Below are 7,232 nucleotides of genomic sequence, written 5' to 3'. Positions count from 1 at the left end.
TGCTGGGACCACAACAACCACCCAGGGAAGGGCACAGAGGTATCAGGGCAGCATCCTTCAGCACAGCTCCCGCTTGGAGCAAAAGGCACCCTGCTTGGAGGAAGCGCTGAGGTTACCAACCAGCAATGTTGCTGCCTCGGCACCTCCTCCCCCTTCCAGTGCTCGGTGCCTCTTCCTGCCCCGTCAGGCAAGATTTACTGAGTGAGCAAGAGAAGTGAAATGAAAGCGACGGAGCTAGCAGCCCACGCAGGCCCACTAAACCCTGCACCCAGGCTGCCAGGCCCCCAGCTAGCTTCCTCAGCCAGGCCCAGCCATGAGCAAGGCCATAAGCCTACCTGGGAGGAGGGCTGCACTTCTGAGCATCTCCTTCAGCCTTTCTTCTCCCACATGGGATAAAGCTATCATTTCTCATGGGCAAGGAGCGTGCATGCTGCCGGCTCTTCCTTACTGGGAGCAGCATCTTCTCCAGCCTTTAAGCTTTGAGGGTCCTGAATTATTCTTGCCCTGCATCCCCTCGAGGGCATTTTTTGGGTGCACATCCCTGCCTCAGTGCCCAAAGATGGCTGTGAACCATGAGAGCAGCTCTGCTCCCATGCAGGATACTGGATGAGGGGCTGCCCCAGGCCCTAACATTACATTGGGTAGATGAAGGGTTCCAGTGCCAAAGGCAGGGCACTGCAGATGTGGCTGCTCCTGAGCAGAAAGGCACTGGGTGTCATGCCAAAGTGTTCCTTGGCGAGCACCACTGTGGCACAACTGCTGGCCCAAAGTGAGGAGGAGAGACAGAGACAGGGTGGCCTCCCTGGGGCAATGTGGATGAGCAGTGTTGGTATGCTGAACACTCTCCTATCCCAGGAAAAACTCTGGCCTGAGCCAAAAGCTGGAGGTGTTTGGAATGCTGTAGAAGGCTGTTCTGTGACCCTTGTGGTGCTGCAGAACTGCATGGAACCCAAACCTCTCAGTACTGGATCAGCAGACCATACTAGAACCTCGGGGCATGTGCTGATGGAGCCAGCAGGCCACAACTGGCACGAACTGGAATGGAGAGTACCAAATGCCTCATCCCCCTAAATTATAGTTTTTGACAAATCACCAATCTCCAGGCTGCCCTGAGCAGAGATCTGCCAACCAAGGGCTCTCAAAGGAGCATTTCCAGGGGTGGAATAGCCTGGGACACGCTGATTCCTGGCAGAGCTGGGTGATACTGCTGCGGGTAGCCAGGGCCAAGCAGACAACACAGCATTTTCAAATCTTCTGTAAAAGCAAAAGCAAGACAGGAAGTGATCTCCCTGCAGACGCTGCTGTCTCCGCGGAGCCCAACCACAACATGCAGTAGCCTTGATTCACCACTTCAGGGAAGGCAGCTGGAGAGAGCATAGCTCAGGGCAGGGACCACCTTTGGCTGAGGTACCTCCTTCTGGGGTAAGAACAGAACAGTGGAAGCAGCGTTCCTCCAAGCATTGAGAGCCACATCAACAAGCAGAGAAGCACCAGTAAAAGGCAGAGTGTTCAAGGCATTTCCCTCAGGGACAGCCTGCTCTGAATCTATGGCTCTTCCAGAATGACAGGAGAGCATGCTATTGGTGTCTGAGCATCTCAGAAGGGGCAGTAGGACCCAGCTTTTCATGGCATTAGCAAGGATATTCAGGACATGGAGAGAACGACTGTCCTCTTGTACCCATTAGGTGATAGCTCCTACTGAAGCTTAGAAGCACAAAGGACCTCCCAGCAAGCCCCTTCTCCAAGCTTATCTTCCAAAACACTGGGTCCCATGTGCCAGGACATGCTGAGCGCCAGTGTACCAGAACATCTTCCCCAAGAGGAGGACAGAGGAACAAGTGTTCCCAGGTGCACAAGTGTTCCCCATCTGTTGTGCAAGCATACGTTTGTCAGGAGGCCTAGAGGAACCCATTTCCTCTTTCTTCCTCCTGAGCATCTGGAGTGTATTGGGGCTGGGCATTTCCTGCACCATCCTGGAATACTAGGACCTTCCCAGGTCTCAGGGGCTTCTGCTGGACAGTCTGCTACTGTCTGGCCTCCACTGGGGAGCCCATACTGTGTTGGATGTGGTCTCACCAGAGCCAAATGGAGGGCAGCAGTTTCTCCCCTCGGCCTGCTGTCTGTGTTCTTGCTAAGCCTGTCCTGGTGCTTTGGCACAGGGGCACCCTGCTGAGTCCTGGCTGGCTTGCTGTCTCCCAGTACCTCCAGGGCTTTTTTTCTGCACTGGCAGCCAACCAAATCTGGTCTGCTGCATGGGCTGTTCCCTCCCAGGGGCGTACATTGCATCTGCCTTTGTTCAGCTCCATGAGGTTTCATTGTTCAATCTTCCTGCCTGTTGAGGTCCCTCTGAGCAGCAGTGCTGTCCTCCACTTTATCAACCGCTCCCCTCAGTATGGTATCAGGCACAAACCTGATGAGAGTTCACCCTGGGCAGTCAGCCAGGTCTTTAAGAAAGATCCTAAAAGGCATTGGTCCTACAACTGATCCCCAAGGAACACCTTTCATAACTAGGGCTTTGTATTGCTGAGCACTCTGAGCCTCATAGGGTAGCCAATTTTCTACCCATCCTCAAGTCCTCCAGACCCTGTGTCTCTAGCCTGGTTATAAGAAGTCTGTGGAGGACAGCGTCAAAGACCTTGCTAAAGTCGAGATAAACAGCATCCACAGCCTTCCCTTTGTCCACACAGTCAGACATGTCCTCAGAGAATGCAAAAGCCTGTCAGGCAGGATTTCCCCTTGACATGGTGGCTGTTCCGAGTCACTACTCTATGTTTGGTGTGCCTGAAAAAAAGCTTCCAGAGTGATTCACTTCCAGGGATTTAAGTGCCTCTGACAGGCCTGTAGTCCCCTGGATCTTCCTTGTTGCCCTTCTTGAAGATGGGTGGGACATACGCTTTTTTCCAGTCATCAGAAACCTCCCTAGATTGCCAAGACCTTCCCAAGATGATAAGAGCACAGCTTCATATTGACATAGACCTCTTTTCTCAGCACCTTCAGACGTACCTCTTAGACTGCCATGAGGCTTGGGACCTGAGAGGTCTGAGGGCAGACCTCACCAGTAAAAATCAAGACAAGAGCAGCACCGAGTACCTCAGCCATGTCCTTTGTCACTAGTCCCTCTGCTCTACTAGGAAGTGGACCCACATTTTCCTCATCCCTCCTGCTGCTGCTGCTGAAGACAGCATCCTTCATATAGAAGCTTTTTTCTTGCCTTTCACATCCTCTAGGTCCAACTCCAGCTAAGCTTTGGCTTTCCCAACTCCACGCTTGTATGCTCAGGCAATGCCTACTCTTGGGTAGCCTGATACCCCTTCTACCTTCTCTATGCTTCCTTTTTTCTTCCTATTCATTCATGCTGGCCTTCTGCCACACTTGCCTGACTTTCAGCTGAAGACTCCCTTGGAGCTTGCAGAGCTCTGGCTGAAGTTTCAAAGGCTGCTCTTAAATATACACTCAGACCAGCAAATTTACTACAGCTCTTGCCTTGTTCCCGCCAGGGTAGCTTAGGACAGTATGTCCACATGCCCAGTTGTGTCAAGGCTAGTTTGGATTCACTCTGCCCACAGGCAGCACTGCCTATCCTCTATAAGCCTTGTATGAGTCAAGCAGCTCTGAAAATGCTAACTGCTCTGCCCAGGGTGGCTCTTCATCCTCTAGATGTAAGGAGCTGAGCCACACTTCCCTTCCTGAACTGTCCTCTGATCTGCACTTGCTCTCTTCTCATCTAGAGAACCACCTGCAGGAAGACCATTGCAATGATCTGAAGACAAAAGAGTAAAGAGGTCATCACTTTTTCTGCACTGAGGTAGAAGAGGAAAAGCCATAGTTTGTACCACTGAAACTTCAGTCTGATACTCTCTGCTAAAGAAGTGGGCTTAGTACCTTGTTAGTAATTTCAAAGGAACTAGTGTCTCTAACCCGGGGAAGCTCTCAATTGCTGGAAGCCAAATGTGCCTTTGGCAGGCTGCAGCAATCACTCAGAGACCCTGCCCTCTCTGCATGGGCCCCTCAGGAGAGCAGCCCACAGCACCAGAGATGGCAGCCAGGCAAGTCAGATGAGATCTGGATGCCAGCAGAAAGACCAAACAGACCTGTAACAGCACTCTTTGCAGCTGCACAACCTCCCTTCCTTAGCAGGACTTGCTCACAGATTTTTTTCCTCTTATTCTACATCAGTCTGCAGTTACTGCACTAAGGGAGAGATACTGGCCACAGTCTGGAAACCAGGTGAGCTAATCCTACCTCCAAACACCCAAGTGCCTATTAACTCAGTGTGGCCAGGCTGGTGGGTGCTACAATGATGCATGCTAACCATACCTTTTCATGCGCTGTCCAGGACACAGCTTTTCCAGTGAGGATAATAATGGTGGGAGCAGACTGTGCTTTTTGTACTTTTCTAGGGCAGAGATGTGCTGCCTGCATTCAGACTTGGCTACATCACTTGGAGATGCTGGCACTTACCACCCTGGCCACCCATATTCAAAGGCTTGCTGGAACACTGCATTGGATTTCTCCAGAGCAGCTCAACCAAGGGCAAACCAGAAGCCTGTGGGAGGAACATAAATGGAGACATCTGCCCCTTGCAAAAGCCAGAGCTCAAGTCACATCAAAAATGGGCTGCATAACGGTACTATTTACTGAGCAAGTATGCAGAAACCAGGTCAGCTGATCTATCAAGTGAAAGAGTAGTGACAGACCTGTCCGAGCAAAAAGGAAAATGGCCACAGGGTGACTGCTCCCATCCCTACTAAACCCTTGTATGGGCTTCTGGGAAAATCAAAAAGCAGCCCACAATACACGTAGAGTGAATCTGATAATTTAAGAATACTATGCATAGCTATTTTGTTAAGTAATGTTGCTTAGAAATCATTTCCTCAGAAAAGCACAATAGGAGTCGAGTCCCTGATAAATGAGCTTCATCTTCCCACATGTGCTGCTGCAGTGGGTTGTGACTAGCAGGGAAGAACTGCCCAGAAACATGACAGCCTGCCAGTAGATAAAAGACAATTAAAGACAATTTGGAAGCAGTCATTTCTGTACTTTTTAGACAGATCCACCTGGCAGCCTCTCCTCTTCCAGCCTACCAGCAAGCTATTCACACAGCAAGCAATTTCTCCTAGTTCCTCTGAACACTGGGGCAGCTGGCAACATGTGCCTTGGGCTTTGCTGTCACCTGGGAACAGCACAAACTGTTGCTTATGGGAGCTTGTACAGTAGTGCTGGTGTGGACCAAGGCAGGTCTCCACTAGAACGCATGTAAGACCTCCTCGGGGCACCATTACAGACCACTACTTAAAACAAAGCAGCATTGCAACAGTTTTCATGCTCCCCTTTTCAGTAGTGGATTAAACCACAGGTTTTAAGAGATCACGGTACTCCTCTTTTCCCATCATATTTGTAACATGAGGAGGGACAGCGCTCACTGCAACCCACCTGGCACACAGTGGTGCTACAGCACAAGTCCTGGACTGTGCACAGACAGGAGGGGACTGAGACAGTCATCTGCAACAGCAGTTGTTATCACACTTTTTATTCCATCAGTACTGACGCATATTGTAGAAAAGCACAGTGCCTGAAGACAGCTTAGTTCCCTTCCACAAAGCCTCTCTTGCTCTAGGCTCGTGCAAATGGTGTTTCCTTCGGAGCAGTGTCTCCATCTGAAGCATATCTTATGGTTTCTGATGACACAAACTCCTTGTCCAGCTGAGAATCCACCCTCCTCTGCAGCCAGATCTGGCTCATCCTTGCCAGAAAGGCCTTGCATTTTCATCTTCCACCTGCTGAGGCAACCTTCCATCCTGCTCAGGATTTCACAAACTGACCTCTAGACACACTTTTTTTTCCCCCCTCTCCAAGTTCAAAGGAACCAGAGACACCTAGCCAACCTAACACCTACTGAAAATTACATCTAGCAACTGCTTTTTGTGCTTTTAAGGAATTTCTTTCTAAGGAGTGTCAGGGCCCTGGCTATTTTACAGCAAGATAAGCAGAAGTATATGCACCTGGGAAGAGAGTCAACACAGCAGACAATTAGAGACTGAGCAGATACACCTGGACAATGCTAGACAACCAATAACGATGCTTTGTAAAGTGTGTGAACACGTGAGCCATCTGAAAGGATATATAAGCTAGATAGGTAGAATAATAAGGTGGATTGAACTTGCATCACATTGATGTGTGTGTTCTTTCCTGTCTTGCCAATAATGGGCTGCAGCAAAGGAGTACTATTATGTCATTTGCAGAGACTTCCATTCCAAAGTTAGTAACTAACCAGAACTTACACAGTTTGAAGTTATCCAACTGCTTTACTCTATCAGCTCTTTAAGCTACTTTCAGAATTCATTCCAAGTAGAGGAACGTACACTATGGCAAGTCCAAGTTTTATCTCCATTGTATTCTGAGAAATGAGACTAATCTTCCCACTGTTTAGATGACGAAGTCACAGACAACGTCAACAAAAGCAACTGCTACTCCCACTCCTTGCTCAAGCAAGAAAACACTTATTTAAACAAGTGAGTGGCTAGTCCAGCACGCTTTATGTTATTATCTCATCTGGGCATGTTCCTCCATTCAGGCCCAGCTGAGCAAGCAGCTTAGGTCCATGGAATACAAAAAAAGCTGCTAGAAGACAAGTCAGATTGTACACTAGCAGTGTATTGGCTTGGCCACAGTAACCACGTTTGATTATGTGCCTACATTCACCTGTGGTTGGCAAAACCAGCACACCATGATTTAAGATGTAGGTACCTTGCATTTAGCACAGGTAGAGGAAAAGACCCACCACAAGAGGCACAGACACACTGTAACTTCAGGCCTGAAGCATCCTTCTATAAGGAGGAGAGACTACAGTCTGGAAATCACTGCCAGGACAAACAGTTAACAAATACAAAGAATCAGCCAGTGAGCACACGTGGTAATCCATTATTATTTATTAGCTGTACAGCAGTATATTCTCCTTCCCAGCTTTCAAACCCCATTACATATTTTATAACAGTTTTTCCCATGTTGGCTTCCTAAAATAATGAAAAATATCACACAGTACAGCTAAGTACAAAAATGCATCAACCTAGGGTCTGATAGCTAAACTGATAGCTCTCTTACAAGCGATACGTAGAAGAAAAATTTGTTTGAAATCAGCAAGACTGAGGCTCTATACACAGGCATCATTTGTATTTTACATTATTCTTTTTGTCTCTATTAGAAATCCAAAATTGTTTAATTACTGACCTATT

Source organism: Rhea pennata, chromosome 21 (genome assembly GCF_028389875.1).
Source record: "Rhea pennata isolate bPtePen1 chromosome 21, bPtePen1.pri, whole genome shotgun sequence".
NCBI classification, from domain to species: Eukaryota; Metazoa; Chordata; class Aves; order Rheiformes; family Rheidae; genus Rhea; species Rhea pennata.
This window is presented reverse-complemented; position numbering follows the sequence as displayed.